At 39.0% G+C, this 24,198-nt stretch overlaps 1 protein-coding gene across 1 annotated transcript in view; it reads right to left on the bottom strand.

Moving 5' to 3' along the window:
• ppm1e (protein phosphatase, Mg2+/Mn2+ dependent, 1E) overlaps window positions 1-24,198 on the bottom strand; it is a 38,778-nt gene that overhangs the window by 13,554 nt on the left and 1,026 nt on the right. The gene's annotated exons all lie outside the window — the stretch shown is intronic.

Below are 24,198 nucleotides of genomic sequence, written 5' to 3'. Positions count from 1 at the left end.
TCGAGTGCCTTTCTAGTTTTTTATTATTTTAATTCATACAACCATAAATGCAGCCCACGCTGGTTCATATTAATTTAAAATGTAGTAAAGCTGCAGCTGAATCCTCAAAGATATGCTCAGTAACTGCTGGATGGTGTAATGTTGCACACTTGAATTAGTCATTGCAGTGCATTTCATTTACCCAAATAAATGAACTTGGCTGAACACAGGGACATATTCTACAATTAAAAGCTGTGTATTAAGTGTGAAAGGGCCTCTGTGGCTCTTATGTAAAATGCCATGGGTGTAATCAATGAAAACAACTTCAACATCTTTAATGAATTCAGCTCTGCTCTTGCTAACTAACTAACGAAGAGAAGATGTTTGTGTTTACATGTACGACTATGTACTAGCATCAGAGTATTTTAGCAAAATGTGGTCACATCACAGGACTGGTCCTTAGATCTCTACATTGTCTTCTAGTTCATTTTAGTATTTGATTATGAATCCTTGTCCATGGTTTTGTTTCATCAGTGTTTCCTCTATGTTGATTTTGTAGTGGCGGCCCACCATGGCAAAATTTCTGCCACCACGGTATCAGAAATAGGGCTGTACAAAACATTTAGTCGCGGTTGCCTTTTAAATTATCCTGCCGACAGAATGCACCCCCCCCGTTTCAGTTATTGGGCCCGTCCAGTTTAACACCACATACTGTTGTGTCGATGTAGTTTATTGTCAAAACGTTCGCTTTCTTCCGAGTCGACTGTTAAACGAACAGCTCCACTAAAAACGTCACCGCGGTTGGTCTGTTCTAAGTGTAGACCTGTTGTAGATGTTAAGTGCACTATAGTTCCTCAAAAAATACAGTTCAATCACAACTGAAAATATGCCTCATTGTGTGTGAATAGAGGTGAATAAATATATTAGTTTCATACGTAACACATTTGGCGGCGTGGGGACAGACCTAACTCCACGGCTTAAAAAAATCCTAAAGGAAACACTGTTCATAGCGTGTCTCTGACATGCTACGTCATATACGGGCCTGCCGGACCTCTTACTTAGATCATCTGTTAAACATGCAAAGTTGGGTAACGGGTAGAGATACAAAGCCTTCATAGTGTCCTGATGCATAAATGCTCTCTGTGCGTTCCCAGAGAAAAGTCCGGCATAAAAAAGGGGAAGTAAAACAGCACATAGAGTTTGTGAAATAAAACACCAATCGCTAAACTTCCTGTTCCTCTTTTTAGAAAAGCATACAAATTCTACATGATTTACTTCCCTAAATAATACATATAATAGCAACACTTTAGGAGGCGAGGGAAAAAGATGTTTTGATCTGTACCTTTCAGAATAAAAGTCTCATCTAAACCCACATATGATTTTACAGGATTTTGTGACGCCGTTTCATAATTTATAATTTAGCGCAGCAACAAACACACAACTCAACGTATCCTCCTACAAGGTTTGTATGATATCGTTATAACGAAAAGTTTTCCACAATTATTTGTGAGTTATCCTACGAATGTCCAGTAACACTACAGGGATCAGTGCGCCTGCACAAGTCCAATGTAGTGTAGCAGTGTAGAACCAGTTTAGGCAACACAACTACTTAGTTAGGTTTAGTAACATAGTTTTGTTTCATTTGTTACGTACGTGGCGTACATAATGCATAGGTATTTCATCAAGTTATGTAACAAAAGTCAATTCAAATTGGTTAAAATGAGTCAACGTGGACATGCTTTCACACAGGACACTGCCATTAGATCAGCGCCAAAGTTAAGCTTAGTAAAAACATTAGATTACCTTGTTTTATGTTTTTTTTTTTTTTTTAAATTGCATTTGATATTTATTTATTATGTAAAAACACTGCTAAAGGTCTCTGTATTTCCCTTGAAATGAAAAATGCCATATCAAAAGTCTTGCTATTGTCAACAAAAGAAAACAAGAAACTAGTTTGCTTTTAATATCTGCAGTTACAATCTGCCTCTCCTATCTTTTTTACTCCGTATGCTGTAGTGTTGGAAAAAGTTCAAATGTAAAGTTGAGACACAACAGGGATTGTTCCTCTCTCCATAGCAACCACTGAAACTACAAATAACTCCACTGACGACCATCTTATATTCAGAAATAGTTAAATGTATTAAAAAGGCAATTACTCATTCCCTCCTGACACTGTATCAGAATATATCCAGACAATTCGTGATGCGTTTTCTTCACATCATGCATGGACATTTTAACCATAAAGAGTCAGAGACAGTAAGATCCAGTTCACACCTGGTGTTAACACGTCATCTGGATAACCCTGTATACCTAGAAATTAGGTACATATTACATATTTGCGGAACAATGCAGAAAATCTCCAGTTAGAAAATGGTTAAAATGGCTTGTAGCAGTATATTGGGGTTATTCTTGTTAAACGTGTCAACGTTTTTAAACTGCTGCCACTGTTGGCGTCATAAATAAGGTTATCTGGACCAGATGTATGCAAATCCAGTCTTTAAATTCCTGCCTCATTTTAGAAACTTATTTTTCGTCGGGTCCTTCATTTTCCAAACTGGGTCAAGGGCTGGAACATCAGGAACAGAGTAGCGAAAGCATGACCCCATAATGCAGTAACCTCCTTGAAAATGTGGCAGCTATATTTGTTGTCCTTCTTCTTGAATCACAGGAGTAATCATGAATTAAATCATAACTTTACAGACATCTCAGTCCGGTGCCACCATCAGGTTAAAGAAATCTTGACAAGGAGACCACGGAAACCATGCGTACACCTTTTCCCACCAACAAGGCCTCCAAACCATACAACGATATAGGTTGTTTATTCCTACCCTCTTATACAACCCACAGGAGCGTTTTCTGTCCTCATATCTGAACCAGAGAACGTAACAGTTTTAAAGCTATAGTGTGTAGTTTCTGTCTCCCCCATGAGGAATTCTTAGTGATACAAGCCTTCTGTGATAGTGCACCACCCCTCCTCCATGCGGTTGCTAGTAGCCAAGGAGGACACGGAAGATTATAAAAACATGGACTCTTCAGAAGAGGTCATTATCTTCACTCGAGTTTCTGCGCACGAAAGTCGCCGGACACCACAATCTTCTGAACATAGTCATACTGAGAAATACAGAGAGAGTTGTGTGGAGCTGATGGTCTAAATTAGGCAATGGCTTGAATGTAATGGACGTTCATTAATATAAAACCGTTATGCACTAAAGCTTTAAACACAATGTTAAAGTTGTGAAACGGTCGCAGTTTGGTTAGGTTTAGAAAAACCTTGTGGTTAGGGTTGAAATCAGATGTTACTTCACTTCCGGTTACACACGTGAAGCTGACGTGACGTACCTCCGTTTGTTCCGTAAAGTTAAAACAAACTCGCCGTTTTTTTTTTTCAAACGGGATATTTTCTTTTACTCATCCACCACCCAAACCTTCAACTTTCTGCTTTGCTTTTGTCATAATTACAAAGGAAGAATGTGCGGTGAGAATGCGCGCTCTTCACGCATACTTCAGACCACCGTGCACACGGTTTTAGCTGAAAGCTGCGGGTGAAAATGATGAGGAGCAGATTGAATAGATCACAAAGTAAGTTGAGAGACGAGTAACATTATTATAATATTATTATAGCGCTGCCCAGGACAATTGTAAAGAAATGCCAATAAACCAGAGCACGTTTTTCTCCTATCCTGGAATGCTGTATGGACTAGCCCTAGACCTTCCTCCGCGGCGCTGTGGAGGAAGGTCTGGCAATGTGAGACTATCTCCCTGTTAATGAACGTTTAACTTGATCCTCTGAACCATATTTTAGTTAGTTTTAAGGCTTGATCTCTGCAGTATTCTCTATGAACAGAAACGTACAGTGTTAACCAATGTGAATGATTTGCACAGGGCAATAAATTTAAGGTACTCGTAGGGAGGAATTTAATTAAAGATGCAAATGAAAGGTTAGTCACTGTGTCGGTTTACTACATTATACTACATGCTTTAAAAACGCAAAGATAAAGGAAGAAATAAATAAAATGAAGAGATGAGGGTGTAGGGAGAGTCTGACTGTCAGTATTTGGGTTTGTTCGTCACAAGTGTCCTCTCCTCCATGTTTCCATTCATAGAAACATTGTCATCTCTCGCTCTTTCTGCTGTCCTCGTTCCACCATTGGCTGCCCTGTGGGGGTGGATGCTGAGCTGAGAGGCTCTGATTGGCTGCAGGTCACGCAGGAGAACACATGGCACACCAATGGCGGTTCCCTGTGGCTTGTGCATCACAGTGAGGTCATGTGGAGCGGAGGAGGCTTAAAGGAGAGCTTAATCTCAGTTCACACCATCACACTGCAACAACAACACTGACTTGATAAACGACCAGCGCTGGTTCAACTGGTCATCACAATCATATATTTGGCGTGATGTTTTTTTCACCAAACTCTATTTTACAAAGTGTTTTGTGGCTTTTCTTGTCTTTCTCTTCATTTTAATTTGAATATTTGAAAATAACTATGGTGTGTAATACATGCAGAAGACCCAGGCACACCCACATACACAGCTCACAAGAACAAAGACCACAATAAGAGAAGAAGAAACACAAAATAAGATCAAATGTTGGAGTGCACTTTCACAATCTTTTGAAAACAAGTTATAAATAAAATACAATTAAAAGCTGGTTCTGGCTAGAGTCATGATTTCAATATTTAAAATCAAAGAAAACAGTGTTCAGATTTAAAGACCTCGACACAAAAACACAATATGATCTCCTCATTACAGTCACATCAAAATTTTGTCACATTTTACGCAATAAAACATAAAATGTTACAATTTGCCAATAAAGATGAATAAATGAGTAAAAGAAAAAAACAATGATTATTACTTCTATTACTATTGAGCTACGCTAAACAATTTGAATCTGAATATTTGTTGAACTTAATGCATTTAATACCACAGTTTACAGATATATATTTAGCTATTATAAAACGGGTAGCTCAAATCAATCAATCTGATTGGTTCATAGTCGTGATATACTAACCATATACAACGGCTATGATTTGACAAGTATCATTCAGCGTCTGAGAAAAAAACATTAACAACTAACGAACTGAGTGCCACGGAGGGAAGCCGTTCATTTATATTTACACTATATTTACAATATTTTCACCGCTTTACCTTGCCGTCAGACAGCCCTTTACGACGGGGAACTGAAGCTGTTATCTCGGCTCTCTTCAAAGCCAACAGACTTTGACAAAAATAGTAATTTTACTTGCAGAACATGGGAGTTGACGTTCTACCGCTGCCTTGATCAGTTAGTTGCCAGTCCTGTCGTGAGCTATTTGCTTAAGTATTTCACTTTATTATTTCACGTTCTATGCCCAAATACCTTCAGTGTCAGGGAGTCAGCTTGGACATAGAGAAGGAAGAAGATAATGACGAATTAAATGTGAATTTAAGAATAAAATGCTAGGGCTGCAACTAATAATTACTGTCATTGTCGATAATCTTCTCCCAATGTTTATTGATCAATCAATTTTCTTTTTAATTAATTTTATTGTTTGGTCAATAAAATGCAAAAGTGCAGAGTAATTACTGTCCATTACTTTAGCATTTCTACAGCTTTTCGCATTTCTGGTTAGATGCTGAACTGCATTTTGTTTTCTCTGCAATGACAAAAGTAAAGTTGAATCTAATCTAATGTCCATCCCAGATTGCCAGAGTCCACGGTAACATCTTCAAATGTCGTGTTTTCTCAACTATAAACGGTCCAAAACCAAAAGATATTTAGTTCATTCTGATATAAAACAGAGACAAGCAGAAAATCCTAAATATTTGGTATATTCGCCTAACATTGACTTGATTATCAGAATAGTTGTTGATTAATTCCCTTAATTAATTATATTATTTTCCCAGGCCCACCTGGTTAAAACGTACCAGGGCTGCAGCTTTGACTGTTGAGAACATTTGGAGTCAGAGGTGGTCTTTAGCACAGTCTGGTGTTGCTTCTGTTCTCTCGTGTGGTGCGTTTAGCTACAATAATCGTGCAGGTGGGCTTTGACAGGCTGCTCGCAGTGATAAAACTGGAGAGCTCTGAGTGTATGTGTTAGCAGATGACTCATGCATGCAGCCATGGTTTTTTTTGCTTTCTACAAGCTTTTTCTTTTCTACAGAATTAGCCCTGGTGTGGAGCAACAAGGTTGTCTCTATAGCAACACAGAAGTGAAGGACTGACAGTAAATGGTGTCGGTCGTCCAGTTGCCAAGACCAGCGAACAGGCTCCCACTTCATTATTCTAAATATTGAACCTTTTCTGTGCCAAGTGGAGGTGAGAGTGTAGATGTACTGGAACGCACACGGCTCTATTGATATGTCTTGTACCAGACAGCCCTCATATTAAACCAAGAGAAGCCTTTTCTAGAAAGGAGGGAAAATCCTCTGGCTCTTTCCAATCCCAAATATTTATTTTATCCAATTTTACAGAATGTGGTTGAAAGAAAAATTTAGTGTGTTTCTAACAACTGTGGTTATGTGAGCACAGTATTCTCAAGAGGGCATAACAGGATTACATAACACACAGAGCGCCAGTAACCCTTAAATCAAAGCATTTTACTGCTTCTCCTCTAAGATGGCTTTCAAATGACTTTGATGAATAAATTTGTCTCCTTAGTACGTCAGCACACACACACACACACACACACACACACACACACACACACACACACACAATGTGGCCTAGTCTGTTGCTTAGTGTTCTGGTTATCTAATGGTTAGTGGTAGGAATCCACTGATGCTTCACCTAAACTGATCTTTGTCAACTCAACCAAGGGTAAAATCTTACCGAAGTAAAAGTATGTATGTATTATCAGCAAAATGCACTAAATGTGTATGTTGCATTGTATTGCTGTAGATGTTTAATGTTGATTTTTAACTCTTTTATACTGTTGGGTAGTTTAATCTACTGCAATGCATCATATTCTATAAGATCATCATATGTTTCTAGCGTCGCTGTCCTTTGAGAACAACGTATCTCTAAAAAGTCAAGTGTCAGAAATGGTGTCAGAAAAACAACAGTGCGTGTGTGTGCACGTTGTAACGAAGGAACATGTCACCCAGTGTAACAGTGTGGCTCATTGAAGTGTTTTTTTTTTTTTTGTATCACAATGGAGCTCTATGGCACAGAGGAATCAGTCTTTTGGCTACACAGACGATATTTGTTAGTAGCATCAATTCTTTGTTGGTTTTCTTTTCATTGGATTTGTGTACTATAAGAAAAACACAGATTAACACGAGACATATTCCTTAAACAACACCTCCCTAGTTGGAGACTCCGTAGAGCTGTAGTTGTTGATGTGAACATAATGACACACTTCAACACGGCATGAAATACGTCAAAATTTGACTTAGAACAAAAGTGGTTCTGTACAGATGTGTTGTCTCACCAGTACATTTACTCAAATATTGTAAGTGCAAATTAGAGGTGCTTATACTTTACTGGTGTATTTCTTCTTGTGACACTTTACACTTCTACTCCACTACATCTCAGCGGGAAATATCTATTATCTGACAGCTGTAGGTACTTTATAAATTAAGATTTTTTTTTTTTTGCACAAAAAATGTACAGCTGAGTACAGCTAAAACATTGTGAAGGTGTCACTTTGAACTATGGGTAATTGTGACATCATTTCTCGCTATTTTCACTAATTATACAAACCAATCAATCGATCGATTAATGGAGAAAACAATCAGCAGATGAATCCATAATGAAAATAATCATTAGTTAATAGTTTTATAATGAGCTCCAGCTCAACCAACTCCAACAGTAAAATCCTGCTTTTACATTAATGCTGAGTAGTAATAATGTAATAATGATAGAATATACAGTATAATAGTATAACAGTCACGGGGGACATTTTTATTCTTTTAATACTTTATCTACATTTTCATAATTAAACTTATTACTGAAGGAACACTTTCAATGCAGGACTTTTACTTGTAACAGAGTATTTTTTTTTTACATCTTCGGTAAACAGTAAAAACTAACCAGCGTGGTTATCCGGTAGCTGAAGACCAGCAGATGTCAACAAAAAGTGTGTTTTGCCCTCTCAGCGGTTTTAACCAAAGTACACCTCTGGATGTTTTTCGGAGCCCTGCTGATGTAACACTGTGCACTTCAAACAGCGAGGAAATGATGGAGCGACTTGTGACTGCAGACGTCACAGAGTGCTGCTGCATGCACTTGCGATGCCGTGTTCCACTTAACGATGAAGTGCACAATGTTGGCTGCAGAGAGGCGTGTCTAATCTGTCATAAAATTAGAAAGAAAACCTCCACACAACCTGCAGTACATCTCTTGAGAGTTGTGTAGGCAGTGGGTCTACTATTTCAACAAGACATGACAGCAACTGGAGACACAGGTGACACACTGCAAGAACAATGAGGCGTTTTGAAATGGTTGTGTTGTGTCTCTGTTGTAGTGTAGTCAGTTTCCAGATCAGCCTCCAGCCTCTGCTCAGATAGACTGGAGAAGTTGCATGTAATTATTCCCTCTGAGGTTTTTGAGCAGACCCAGCGCTACTCTGCACAAAGCCTTAAGGCAGTATTATGTAATCTACCAGCTGGATTATTGGTGGATTGGGGAGAGCCACATCATGCCCTGAACTTATCTCTGGAAGTTTCTTTCGTAATGTAATCATTTTTTACCCATTTTTACATAAATAATAGTGTTTTCTGTGTCAGCAATGCGTTAGTTGCCACGTCTTGAGCAGTATAACGCCCTTTTTCCACTGCATGGTATGGCTTCACTCTTATCGACTCATTTTTGTTTTGTTTTTCACAAGCGAAAGTTGTGGATAGTGTAAAATGAGATTTATTGAAATGGGGACATTTCATCTGAAGAAGGGGAAGAATGTAAGATGCGCATTATATTGTGACTATTTAGTTAACAGATGACCTTTTTTAGGGTTACTGAAATAAGTCACATATTTCCATTGTTCCAATTCCAATTGTAGCTTCATAGTGTATTCTGTTCCTTGAGTTAACAAGGCAGCTATCTAACATGTTGTAACTTGCCTGTAATTCAGTAACAGTTAGGTTGGCAGAGGGATATGTATATATGTATATGTATGTATGCATATATATATGTATATATCTATGGCACAGTGAGGAGATATGGATTGGAGGGATAAAGTCATTGTTGGTTTTTGGTATTTTTTTGTATCATTTGACATTTAAAATTGATAATAGAATATCACCAGCCTTGACTTGAACACTGTCCTGCCCCTCGGCCTGTTCATCCTCTCTGCTGCAGGCACGTTGGTTAAAAACAGCCAGGATTCAAACATGTCCTCTGTAATTGACTCATTTATCATACCTTGATATTCTACGTAGACATGTAGCCCCGGCACACCACAGTCACAAGATTTTCCAAAAGTCAAATGTTTTAGTGTGTAAAAGAAATGTCAAATTCAAGCCTCAACGTGCTGACTTGATCCTTTCCCAACCATCTGTTTCAACAGAGTATTAAATTGCTTAGAGGTCGAAAATGCTCGTTGATTGTGAACCGCTCTCTGCTTACTGGCAGAAAACAGCTGTTGTGAAATGTCTCCTAAATAAATGTAACCTCATCCTTGTAATGCTTAACAAACTTAAATTCAATTTAAAAACTTTGTAAATAAAATCATAGACATTTTTAAAGCAACTCATTTTTTATGTAATCTTTTAAGAGTCTGGTTTTCATGCTCAGCATAGGAAAGAACCAGCTGGTCGCTTTCGCTTCGGTTTTGCTGCTTTCAGCTTTCTGGAGAACCGCTCGTCCAAACAACTTCACACTCGATACTGTGCTTCCTTGGTGTCCTGAGCAATACACCTGCCATGACATAGTTGTGTCATTTGCTAAAGCTAGCTATTTGGGACCAGGCTATTTCTGGAAACACAAGTATTCATTCTGAAAGATACATCACTGAATCTTGAAATGTTTGAGTTTGCTACAATGTAACATCTCCGGTCTCTCTTTCTTCATCGGTTTTCTTAAATGTACTGTAGCTAGCGACCGAGAGCAAGCTGTCCCCAGCATGCCGTTAAGCGGTGTAACAGGTGTTAGGGGTCCCCTCTCAATACACTACACAGTGTGTCCATGTTCTAATCTTTCATCTTCTAAAATGTGAATATTTGCAGTTAAGCTCGGTTTTATAAAATGTAAATTGGTTTTGGACTGACAAAATGAGCACGTTTTGCTCGGAGAACTTGTGATGGGCATTTTTCTCTCTTTCAGACTAAATGATTAAAAGATTACTGGTAAAAATGTTTGACAGATGAATCGATATTAAAGATAATCATTAGTTGCAGCCCCTACTTAAAAGATTAAAACGTTTTCATTTAATGACCCCGCTGCTTCCCCCTAGCACCACACAGGGCAGACTTAACATAATAGTTCAATAAAGTAATCAGTATGTCGTCAATTTTGTCACCTAAAATCCTATAAAAATTAAATTAACTAAGAGATAGTGGCACTTTTAACTACAACGCTACTCATTTGATAGTCTATATCCACGACGTTCCACTTCTGGGATTGCTTCGCTGCCGCCAAAAATTCCGTCTGATGTCCCTCATTTCGCCCGGATGTCCGTCCCCTTCCTCTTTCTTTGTGTTGGCGTTCTAAACTCCGGTGGATTTCTGAGGACTATGGTTAACTGCTCCTCAGATCTCTGCAGGGTAAATCCAGACAGCTAGCTAGACTATCTGTGCAATCTGAATTTTCTGTTGCACGACTAAAACAACTTTTGAACGTAGACATGTTCCACCAAAACAAGTTCCTTCCCGAGACTATTTTGCAGAGGCGCCGTTGCTCCGTCCAAGACGATTGTGATTGGTTTAAAGAAATGCCAATAAACCAGAGCACGTTTTTCTCCCATCCCAGAATGCTGTGACCCTCCGCGGCGCTGCGTTCCTTATCGTAGCTGTCGGGCTGAAACCTTTTATCTTTATATTTCGTCTTTTTTTCCCATAAATTGATGCTATTGGTCACCCTTTACGTCCTTCTGTTGGTTTTACAAATATTTAAACAGTGACGAGGCAATTTCATCTGAGGTGAATAGCGCAATAAAATGTTTTCAAATTTGCCTTTTTCATTTCCTGAAAATATAGGGTTTTCACCCGACAGTGACGTTAGACAGCCTTACATTAATATACAATAAAGCCCGAAAACAGGTTAAATTCCAGTTACTTTATCACTTTACCGTGATAAAATCCATCACTTTTGCCCTTTTATCCAGGCGCTCATTCAGATTCAGATAAATTAATGATTCTGTGTGGCTGCTTCAGGCTCACCTTGCTCTACTCTCCACCTATTCAGCAGCTTTAAAATACATTTTTCAAGGTCAGACAGGTAGAGGATCCTGGACTATAACGAGTGCTGAACTGCTTTGCATTCAGCTCCATAAACATGTGACTCATCATTTGAATTAATGGGCACCTTGTGTGAACAAAGACAGCCTGGCACTTTGGAGCAGCAGCAGAGTGGAACAGCTTGTGCAAAAGTGTCGATCCATAAAGCTGTAAGAAGGAAAGGAGGACACTGCACACTTTTGAAGGTCATTGCACTTCCAAAAATGGGGCCTCTGCAGAGCTGAAATTAATTAAGGCGCCCTTTTTAGAGACTTCAATGAGAGCCATTGCTGGAAAGACGGATGACTCTCATTCTTCACAGTCCAGTGTTACAAAGTTATAAACCATGAACCAACTACGGACTGTAAAACTGGACTGTAATAGTCCCTGCTGCTGCTGTCAACCTGCAACTGGCTGTTCATGAACCATTCAAACATAAAGTAATGCACTGTAATGCGTATGTATTAGAGGTGTTGAAATTAATCAAATAATCGATGCATCGAATCGTGGACATGGACGATGCTGCATCGATAATCGGCCGGGCCATAATCGATTATTTCTGTTTACAATTTAATGCATGCCTAACAACCTTTCTGTTTACATATTCTGTTATGTTTTGCACATTCAGGAAGTGCCATGTGCTCAGTGCTGTAGTTTTATGTATCCAATTTATTTAGTATTAGAGCACTGCAGAATGTTTTGTTTGTTGAAGCTAGAAAAGCTATGAATTAAATATCCTATATGGCTCTAATAGTAAAAATGTATTTGACGCATCGAGATATCGAATCGAAGACATGATAATCGTAATCGAATCGAATCGGGAGATCAGTGAAGATTCACACCTCTAGTATGTATTGTCCCGGGAGTACTAGTTAAGGGAAGTGGTGTTTTAATCCAAACCACAATCTTTATTTGTTTGTAGTCATTTTCGCTGCATGACGATTACCTTTTGTCGCGCTAGCTAGCGGCTAGCTCACACATGTTTGTAAAAACAGCAGGAAAGAGAGTTTTTTTGACAGCAAATATTGTTATATTATGGAGTTTGTTCATGGAAGCTGCACTTTTTTTCTGTGCTGACAAATAAAAAAAATGTTTTTGTCAAAAATCAAAAGGTTTTGATTTCTTGTAGCAACTGGTGTAGTTGATGCAAATTTCTCTTAGAATATGAAAAGTAAACCCCATAAACACACGTCATTTTTTTCTCTCCAAAAGACAGATGAAAGGAAAGCTGAATGAGAGTTTACTTTGAGTTACAGAAGCTACGTCATGACTTCGTTTTTCTATACTTCAGCACACAGACACAGAGTGTCCCTTTTTAAACTGCAAGATGTGTTGTGTGTGAAGCAGTATAACAGCTTGTAGCACACGACAAGAGGGCTCTAGTTTCCTGTCTGTGTGCAGTTTGCATGTTCTCCCTGTATTTGCATGGTTTGCCTTCGGGTGCTCTGCTTTCCTCCCACGGCTCTGATGAACAGGAGACTCTAAAATTGTCATGACTGTGTCTCTGCCGTCTCCCCAGTGCATGCTGGGATAGCCCTAAATCCCCAGTTAAAGGATGGTATGTCAAATGATTGAACACCTTAATGTTCATCCGCAGTACAACTCCATTAAATCTTTTCAGATCTGATTTCTGATCTCTTTTGACCCCAAAAAAGAACTCAGTCAGACTGAATAATGAATCATAAAAAGTATTTAAACTGATGCAACCAAACCACAGAAATCGTGTTTATTCCAAACATTCTTTCTGTCAAAACTTATATTACCCAAAATGCAATTCGACAGCCGACAGTTCAGTCAGAGATCCGTGTGTGATTTAGTAGTGACTCGCATTTTTTTTCAGCCACGGTGAACTGATGTAAAATCAAATGCAATTATTACCTGACTACTACTATTTAACACTTTAATTAACAAATGCAATTACGAGGCTTTCTTTATAAAGGAAACTAGTTATTTTCTGACGTCACAGGACAAAGTGTTCATTACACTGACATTGCAGCGGGCAAAGTCACATTTGTACACATTGTTTACTAGGGGTGCACGATTCAGAAAATGTCACGTTTTGATTCGATATTATTCGATTTTCAGGCTCAAGATTCGATTCAAAAATGATTCTCTGTTAAAAAAAAAACGATTCACAGTATGTAAATGTAGTTACATTTCCCATGTGATTGCAGTAGACATACAATTGAAAAAAATGAAAATAATAATACAAAATTTTTTAAACATTTAAAATTCAAAAATATGAATCGATTTTTGGAATTCTATGAATCGATTTTGAATCGGTAGAGCTTGAATCGCGATTCGAACGTGAATCAATTTTTTTGCACACCCCTATTTTACCATAATTGTTTTCATGGTTGTACTTGTTGGAGGATGTACATTAAATAATGCAGGCTCAACAATTGCCAGTGGTGGTGGAGGGCAGTAACTGAGACTGGCTTCTGTGGTAATCCCAGCGAGACACTCTGATTAAAGGATTAATCCTGCAACTAATTTCAAAGGCTTGGACAGACCAGAGCTAGGAGACAAACGAGGAGACGTTTTTATGGATGACTGGACTGAGAAAAAACTGCCAAACCAAGGTTGAGGTGTTAAAACACCCAAAACATGTTGAAAATAATATAAAATATAAGCAGTGGTCACTCTCAAAAGGCTTCCAGTACTGACTTTTTTTTGTGTGCATTACCAGGCTGGCATTTTTCTAAGACAGTATGCCTCAAAGTCAAAGAAAACCCCCTCTTTAAAAGGAGGCTGACAGAGCCTCAAGCGGCCTCAATTTTCAGAGGTGCTCTAGAAAGCCATACAGTTACTTCCCAGAAGCCTCAAAGGATGTATATCTCCAGGGGATCAACTCTCCTGGCTTCATATTGCTCTGATTAAACAGTGAAAAGCCAGTGGACAGACAGATGGCATCGTGAAAAACCAGGACTTTCAAAATATTCCATGTTAAACACTCTCTCTGTGCCGGAGCCTATGTTGACTTTAATTTAAAGCTTTGTCTGCTTACAGTAATGCTTTTTCATTGGGGAGAGGCAGCTTTCCCAAGAGTGGTGTCAGTCTGAAGCTTTTTTATGTACATTTGAATGTGATGATAGTCGTATCCTTTGTCTTTGAAACTAGTTCAGCTCAAAAAGGAGGTCACTTGATTCTGAGACAGTACATGAGGGACTTCCGCGGATGGTCTGATTTGTCTGCCGAGGAGTGACGAAATCGTCTTAACATTTGCTCACTGCAGAAAAAGTCCAATTTGAGCTCTGGACTGCAACTTGTGACCTTTGATTTTCTAATTAAAGCAGAAAACGGGAACATATTGTCAGATCAACTCAAGATTCTGCTCCATGCATACAGCTTCATCATGCTGGTTGAAGGCTAATGGACCTCTTTTATTAAATGAAAAGCTTGAGGCGCCATTCTATGAACCACTATATCTGATAACATCGGGACCATTGCTGCATGTCATTCCCTCTGTCTCTCTCTAACCAATTTAGTTTGGTCGGGTAATGTCGCCTTTTACTGCCGTGGGTCTTTGTGTCATGTTGTACATCCTGATCACCACAGGTGAAAATCTTCTAGGAAATCAGTAGCCTATGTAAAAGATTTATTTTTGTTGATGCATAAACATCAAATTGGTTAGAAAAATGTCTGTCCATCTAACAGCCAGTTCACTACAGAATGTTTTATTATTGGTGCAAAAGGTGAAACTTTCTAAAAGTCACCCTCACTACACCTTCAGCAGTCTTCATATTAAGTCTTTACTACAGAGTCATCCTACATAGGACCGTTCTGTGTTACAGCAGAATCATCAATAATGACAAAGTGGTGCACAAGTGGGACACAATTAATATTCCAAGGGGACGTGAGTGATAAAAACACAGTTCCTCAGAAACTAAAGCATGTTAGCCAGCTTCAAAATACAAGAGATGGTTCTTAAGAGACATCACAGCCCCAGTCTACTATAAAACCAAGTGTATGACTGCATGTGTATTCTTTCATTATCCACAGGAAACAAAGACTACATCTACACTACTACGTTTTTCTGCTTAAAAACGAATATCTTTTGCTGCGTTAACGCCTCGCTTCCACACTACTCGGACATTTCCGAGCTCCTAAAACGGAGACGTTTGGAAACACTGCTGCCTCGTTCTGGTTTGAAAGCGGCGGGGTTGCTTTGTAGTCTGGACGGGCACATGCGCAGACCTTTAGAAGCGACGAAACACATCAGTCAGTCTTATCGGTTAGGTAGGCTTACATACCTTGTTAGTAACAGTTCCACCTCGTCATCGGTCCAAGCTAACAAATCCTCGGTCTTACTTTCGCCATTGTTGTTCTTTCTCCAAAGTATTTTCTGAATTTTCAACTTATACATCCATGATTTTCAACCACAGAGTAACGTTGGACAATCTGCTTCCTGTTTACACCGGCACAGGCATGCCCGGTGTATGTGAATGGCCGTGTGATATGCGCTGTCAGACGTGTTAATATGGACGGAGATTAGTTCTGCTACTGAAGCTAAAACTGTTGTGTCCACGGAGATCATTTTTGTCTCAAAACACTGCTTAAAAATTAGAATGTAGTAGAGATGTACCCAAAGTTGTGCTATGACAATAGGAGGTAAATTATTTGGGGCTGTGATTATGGGGTCGGAGGACAAAAATCACATACCAAAGTGTTCCACAGAGGATTAAAATCACTACATAGCGCACACACACAATATGAAGAAATACATCTCTTATCCCTATTTAATTTGTATTTCATTCATTATGTAATTAATCCAAAATCAGCATCAGCGTTGATGAGAAATGCCATTTTACTGCTCAGAAATGTATTTATTGCTCATTAATTAATCTGCCTTTATTCTGTACAAATTGCTTCATGTTAATACAGATGAAATGGACAATCATTTTCAGGTGCACCAGCTAAGTGTGAACACCGCCCGGGAGTGCAGCATCCCAATTCTGCAGGACGGCCTGAGGGAAGTCCTCATTAATAAAGCCCTGGAGGGGGTTGATTGTTCCAAACAAAGCATGCACTCGACTTTGAACTAGAGGACAGGACTAATAATGGTTCAACAATCACTGAATGATGATCATCTTAATAAAACAAAGTAGGGTTACATGTTATAACGCTTTAACCATTTTGGAAATAACAATTAAGATAACAAAAATAATACTGTAAGTAAGTATTCAGGTCCTTTACTGCATTAAAAGTACTAATACCACACTGTGAAAATACTCCACTACAAGTAAAAGCATTTAAAACCTTACTTAACCCTTGTGTTGTCAACCTTGAAAAAAACACATTTTTTCGACGTTTTTGACGCCATTTTTTCACAGTTTGTTTTTGCTTTTTCCAACGTTTTAAATTGTTAAATTTTTCTTCTATACATTTTCAGCGCTTATTTCTACGTCCCATATTTTCTGATATAAAACAAAAATTGAAAACGGGTCAATTTGACCCGAAGTCAGCACAAGGGTTAAGTAAACGTTTGTAAGTATTATCAGTTAAGCGTACTTAAACTACTTAAAGTCAAAGTACTCATTGTGCAGTTAAGTATTCCCTGCAAGTTTTTTATCCTATCTGATGTTTCTGGATTAATATTCCTGCTGCATTCATGTGGGTGTTGCATTTTACTCCCTTATATACTGTTGGCTAGTTTAATCTACAGCAATGCATCATATTCTATAAAATCATCATATGTTTGTAGCGTCGCTGTCCTGTGAGAACCACGTATCTCTACAAAGTTTTAAAACTTTTCATGGTGTCAGAAAAACAGCCCTGTTTTCAGCTTTGTGACGATGCATTTTATCAGCTGATCCAAGAGGCTTTTTAAATACTTTATTTATCTTAAGAAGTAGAGAATCTTCTCAACACATGAAGGAAGACTTCATCCTTCAGTTTATCACAAATATTCAACATCAACACATCTGGAGATACGTGGTTTTCACTGGACAGGAAGGGGAGGAAACCCGGTCATCTGTAAAGTACCTAAAGCTGTCAGAGAAATGTAGTGGAGTTAAAACTACAATATTTACCTTTGAGATGTAGTGGAGTACAAGTATAAACATGCATAAAATGAAAATACTCAAGTAAAGTACCTCAAATGTGTACTAAGTACAGTACTTAAGTAAATGTACTCAGTACCACTGACTGATCTAGGGCTGCAACTAACGATTCTTTTCTTGATGTAATCAATCATTTTGTCTATAAAATATCAGAATTGTAAAAAAAAGTCATTTATTTGCTCAGAGCCCAAGGTGGCATTTTAAAATCCCTTGCTTTGTCAGACCAACAGTCCAAACAGCTCACCTTTGTAAAGCTAAAATCGGAGATTGTTTGGCATTTTTGCTTGACAAATGACTGAAACAGTTAATTGATTATCAACATAGTTGCAGATTAATATTCTGTTTATCGACTGATCGATTAACCAACTGAATGTTTCAGCTCTAAAGTCGACAAAATTCCCCTGAAGGTAAGCTTAATTAGGTTCAACTGCGGCTTTGACGTCATCTTACATTTTAATTTACAATGTTTAAATCAGCAGGCCGAATGTGGTTTTTTTATGGGCAGAGCCATCAATAAGTCTTTTAAACAACTGATAAACAAAAATAATGATTATAATCCCTAGTCTCAAATAAAGGCAAATAAAAAAATGGGGGACAAGACAACATCCATGTCGCATCTTTACAGTCTGTGGTTTATCCTTTATTAAATCCGTCAGCAGCAGCTCCTCTAACACCACCTACTGTCTTGTGTGTGTGTGTGTGTGTGTGTGTGTGTGTGTGTGTGTGTGTGTGTGTGTGTGTGTGTGTGTGTGTGTGTGTGTGTGTGTGTGTGTAGCCGGATCTACCCCCTAGTTCTTTTCAGCTGCAGGAGACATTTCAGTTTAATGAGGTCTAGAAAGGCTCTCCCCTCAATTACTATCTATCAGCTCTGTGTGTGTGTGTGTGTGTGTGTGTGTGTGTGTGTGTGTGTAGGGTAATTTAACTCCCCCTCTTACTCATCTTCAAGTCATCATCAATTCATCAGCAGTCATACAAACACTGTCAGTGACATCAGACTACTGAGAAGTTTCTTTACGATAAACAAAATTGTGCATCAAATGTATTGTATATTTCATTTTAACTGATGTGATCTGTCTTTTAGGGCTGGTACTGAGGCTGTAACAGTTTGTGTATTTGTGCAGAACAGTCAAAGTACAGGGGTCACAGTCCACTGCACGCAGCCGCACGCAGAATACACGGTATGTGGATTTGAATGCACGTAATGCAGAACTAGAGTTCACAAGCGCAAATTCTGCCCAGAAACATTTATCCGTACACCGTAAGCAACATATGCGGGTTCCCGGTCGGCTACAACAGCAACGGAGCGAGAGTGTGTGGGGGTGGAAACACATCGAACATGCTAACGCACATTCGACGGCAACGCCCAGATGTGACGATCACCGGTGCGAGTTCAAAGCAATCTCGATTTTGTATTTTCAGTTTCATAGCATAATAGATGCTTTTAAGTTTAATAGCCTGTTGTAACCTGTTGCCTTTTGGGAACGCGTTTGCTCAGTGTTCAATTTATTTATAGTGTCAAATCATAACAGACGTTATCTCAGGACACTTTTACAGATGGAGTAGGTCTAGACTACACTTTATAATTTACAGAGACCCAACAATTCTCCCAAGAGCAATTGCACTAATTGCAGCGGCGGTGAGGAAAGAAATCCTTTTAACAATGTAATACAAAAGTGTTTCAAATGTTCCTTATTTTTTACAATGAAGATAGTTCACCAAAAGTGTCAGTGGACAAAATGTTACCTCAGCAAGAGGACTTTGTCTGTCTTTGAGACTTTTACTATTGTCTGTTCAAAAGAAAATGCATAAAATGACTACATTTCATTGAAAAGCTTGTTTTGTAGATTATAACCTTTATTTTAATGGCGTTTGATGTCGGCGTTGATGTATTTTCTACAGGATCTGCTGGACAGTTTATTTTTTAAGGGAACGCACTTAAAAAGTAAAACAATGTACGTAATTTACAGTGTTAGACGCAGGATTTACATATGAGGTGCAGTAATGGCAGCTTCTCCTCTACTTCTGCCTACAGCAGAATCGTCTATCATGCGCTTGTTTTATTCACACACAGCAGCATAATTTAAATCATACTTGGGGGTAAACCCTCCACACACACACACACACTGAAGATCACACTGTGTTTAGAGGGAGTCGACTGCATCCTCTTCTGTTCAGATGTGACTCCCAGCTGCCTGGAGGAAAATGGATTATAACCTAACTGCCGTCATTTTAACACACACACACACACACACACTTTGTCCACACCCCCCAAACACGCTCTAGCACACCAAGTGCTTCACCCGCCCCCTGTTAACACACACACACTCACACACAGAGGGGATCTCTCTTCTTGCAGAAGTCTATTATTAGCTGTTCAACCCAGAGACAAACTAATGACACGTTGGGATGAATCACCAGAGCTGCTGCCTCCAACTCCTCATTACACTCACAGCATGGCTACAGTAGACAGCCATGTAGGATGCGGGACCACCACACAAACATACAAACACTCCGTCAGTCTGCTTCAAGACGCAGCAAAAGTTCTCACCCGTAAACCTCTGACGCCCACGTGTCTGCAGGTTTTCACTCCAACACGTACGATACCTCTTTATCTAATGTCCAGAACACATTGAGTATGTTTAAATGCACACCAATATTCCACTATTATTCTGAATATGACAATATTCAGAATTTGATTCAGGTCATGTAAACGACATATTCCGGGGTGGATATTCTGAATAAGGCCTTTTTCCGAATATAGCATTTTCCGATTAAGACATGTAGGATATTCCGGTATTATTCTGGTTTTAGAGGCATTCTTTGGACATTTGCGCATTCGGAATATGCGTCTCAATCTGGGTTTTTTTAACCGCAGTTTACACCCTGTTTACGGCCTCTGCCTGTTTACAGCTTATTGTCAGCTCTGCGTTGCTATGGTTGCTGTACACAAACCACAGCCAACAGTTTGCAAGGCTGCAGACCCGATAAGAAGGAGAAACGCAGCAATATTATCAAAGACGCACACACATCGCTACGCCGACCTTTTCAAGAAGCTGGTTGAAGGAATGAAAGAGGGACGCTGTGTTCGCACGTTCCAACAAGTCCGCATTTGTTTCAACATGATGATGCGTTTGTTTTTTATTAGTTATTTGATGCCATGAAAGCGGGGTGAAGCGTCATCATTGACAGCTGGGATTGACTCGCAATTGGTCGGACAGGTGTATGGGCGGGACTTGGATACCGTGGTCCACCGTACAATCACTTCTGCGCAGAAACTGGCTCCAAATTACGTCTCCAGGATATTTTGGCTTCACTTTTGTACAGTAGGAAGAAGGGGAGACATGTCGTCCATCTTTATATACGGTCATGGTCCACAGGGATACAGAATAACAGGAGTTTTGAAAAATCTGCACCTTAGAAGGCGTTTTAAAAAAATCTCCATTTTAGTGACCTTTAGTTTGCGTATGGACAAGAAGCCAAATCGTAGCAGTAAATATCTTTTTTAAAAATATCTGTATTCGTGTAGACAGGGCCTAAACAAGGTTAGTATCTGATAGGTGCATCCCTGCTGGAAATGATGAAATAAACCACCAGATGATGAACCAGATAGTGAATGATAGATAGATTTTCTCTCTTTGAGCTCCATATTTGGTCTCCACCAACTCCTGAGGGAAATATCTGTGTCTTTAGCTGCTAAATGCTCCACTGTGTTTGCCAGCTAGTCTCTAACTGTGTCTGTCTGCTGTTTGCTGCTGAGCAGGTTGTGTACAGTGGAGTGAACCAGAACGGAAGAAACAAAGTTGCAGCCGGACAGAAAAACAATGAGTTCAAACTCACTACGAAGCTCCGTAAAGCCGAGGGCAGCTGCAGATTCAGCTGATCATTCTCTCCAGGTTTATCACTACGAACGACCTCTTTCCCATTGTCATTTTCAAATGTTGACAAAATGCTATTTTTGCAATGCATTTCTATTTTTCTGTAACTTCATCATCATGGATCATGGGCAAAATTAGGCTATTACATATCAGATGTGCTGATCTACATGCTTGCAGCTATGAATGTTTCTTTACAACAAGAGTCACAGTCAGTCCTCTCAAAAAAAGAAAAAATAGAAAAGTGAGCTCCCCAAAAAGCCATGGTATAGTTTGCACACTAAAAAATAACTACTTTGTTAACGTTTGGTAAAAATCACAGATAAAATAAACTGTTGATTGTTGGTTGGAATTGAACAGCTATCTGCTGTGTTAAAATCTGACGTTTTGTCTACCCATCAACCCCGACCTCTCCACACATCCATCCCTCTACAGACTTGTGCCTCTTTAATAATAATAATAATAATAATAATAATAATAATAATATCACACTGCTTCCTTCTTTGCTCCCGACGAAAAAGAGAAATTTCTTTGTCACTTTCTTTGTCACTTCAGCATAATCAAATGACGTTTTTGGCCATTTGCTGAAATGACTGATGCGCTTGTTTTTCTGGGGAGGGGACCGTGTGGGATATTCAGAACAGAAGATGATTCCTCATAATTGTAGCATCATATCCAAATTTACCAGCTCAAAAAAAAAAACAAGGGTGTAAAGCTTTGTTCATGAAACAGTAGAAATGAGTGCCCATTTTTGACCTTGTGAGCAGCTTGACCAGCCAGCTCCTGGTAGGGTCTCCTGAGATAAACTGCTCCTTGGACAGAGGCCCAACTGTGATTCATAGACTGCAACAAGCTTAATGCACTGTATAAGATGCTACCCCTGCCAGGGACAAGAGACAGAGGGATATTTTACTTAGGCGGTGAGCTGCAGTTATTTTGGTAAGTTTGGCTAATGACCGTTTCACAAAGCCAGATTGGATAGACTCCATTTTAAATGACTGTGGCAACCGGGTGAGGAGCAGAAGCAACGCTGACATTAGGAATCACACACCACTCCAACTGTCCACTAAATAATTACATGTTTCAGCTTTGTTCAACATCAAAAGACTTGTAGTTGTCAGGGAGCCCAGAGAGTTGTTAAAAAAATTACTTTCTTTTTATTTTCCACTGGTGAAAAAAGTACTCAGATCCTTTAATTATGTGAAAGTAGAAATGCCACAATGTGAAATATACTCCATTACAAGAAAAGGTTATTGAGTTGTGTTTTTCATTGGGCCCTCTGCAGTCTACTCAGTGGTTAGATTGGAATTGGAAATTGGAAATTGATTTATTTGAAACAGGGACAATGCACAAATAAACATTAAACTTGTTAAAACAAGAGAATATGTCTTGGGCCAGGTTATAGCAACAATTGCTAATTTCCACCTGTAGTCCCTGGGCAGGTATGACAAATTAAAAAACAATTAACAATTTTAAATATAAATTTCACAGGATTATAAATGACATGGTGTCCATAGTAATTAAAAACAGGCAGTTTAAACCGGGATGTGTCAGTATGTTCAGCTGATATTCCAACAGTGCTAACCCTAGACTAACCTTTTGTTTATATTGTGAAATAGCATGAAAGACCTTTAAACATGAGGAGTAGTTCTCTCAGACATCCGGCTGGACCCAATCAAGCCGTAGTGTATATTTAAACGAAAACATAAGTTTACATTGAATGCACCAAATGTGTTTAAACACAAAACCTAAAAAACTCTATTCAAATGTTTCCACTGTTTGTCATCAACAGTAAACGGGAATGTGTGTGTGCTGTCAGCACAGAATTGGAGGGGGGAGGGTTCACTGTACAAGATGACCTTATATTCACCAGCCAATCAAACCTGACAAAGACATCGTGACAAAGACGATATGAAGGTGTAGTGAATTCATAGGGATATGGATGTGGCTGCTCCAACAGGTCTGCTCTCCATCTTGGTGAAAACACCTGACAGCACTACTGGCTGCAATGTGATCCATCCTGCCACCAACATATGCTCTCTATCACTGCTGGAGTGCATCCTGACCTTCTGAGATGTGTAAGTGCAAACATAGGGCCTGTGTGGCAAACTGGCCAGAACAAGTCATTTTCAAACATACAGTACATGTTGTCCCCCTTGCCACTCAGTGCCCTAGATGAGTCCAGTTCCACCCTGTTCTTCCCAGCACAGTTTCTGCACCTATTTTGGATTTAAAACCAGGCCAGGCAGCAAAGCTTAGGGCAGAACTCGTTCCGCCCGACTCTGCAAAGGTATTTTAAAGATTCTGAGGAGTTTAATAATTCATTAGAATCATGCATATTATAAGTAGATAAGTGGAGCATTAGGGCTGCAACTAACAATCGTTGTCGATTAATCTGTCGATTATTTTCTCGATTAGTTCTATATAAATGTCAGCAAATTGTGAAAATTGTGTCAGTGTTTTCTAAAGGCCAAGATGACGTCTTATAATGTCTGCTTTTGTCCACACCTCAAAGATTTCAGTTTACTGTCACAGAGGAGTGAATAAACTAGAAAATATTCACACAAGCTGGAATCAGAACATTTTGACATTTTTTTCTTAAAGGATTACTCAAACGATTAATCGATTATCAAAATGGTTGGCGATTCATTTAATAGATGACAACTAATCAAATAATCTTGGCAGCTCTTTTAGAGCATCCTTTCTAAATAACGTATGTTATAATGCATCTTTTCTTGGCAACCCCCCCCCCCCCCCTTTTTTTTTTTAAAGAACCACTGTGATTTAGACACTTTTGTGCAAGATGTCATGAACTGGAATTATTTCCAGAAAAGCAGCATTTCAGTCCGCCACAATTCAGCCTGTGAATAGGATTTTAAGAGTCTAACGATTGAGGCTAATAACGTAACCGGCGAGGTTATTTTTAGCCTGCA

This window comes from Sander lucioperca, chromosome 13 (genome assembly GCF_008315115.2).
Source record: "Sander lucioperca isolate FBNREF2018 chromosome 13, SLUC_FBN_1.2, whole genome shotgun sequence".
NCBI classification, from domain to species: domain Eukaryota; kingdom Metazoa; phylum Chordata; class Actinopteri; order Perciformes; family Percidae; genus Sander; species Sander lucioperca.
Note: the sequence above shows the minus strand (reverse complement) of the source record. Positions and strands in the feature narration are given on the sequence as shown.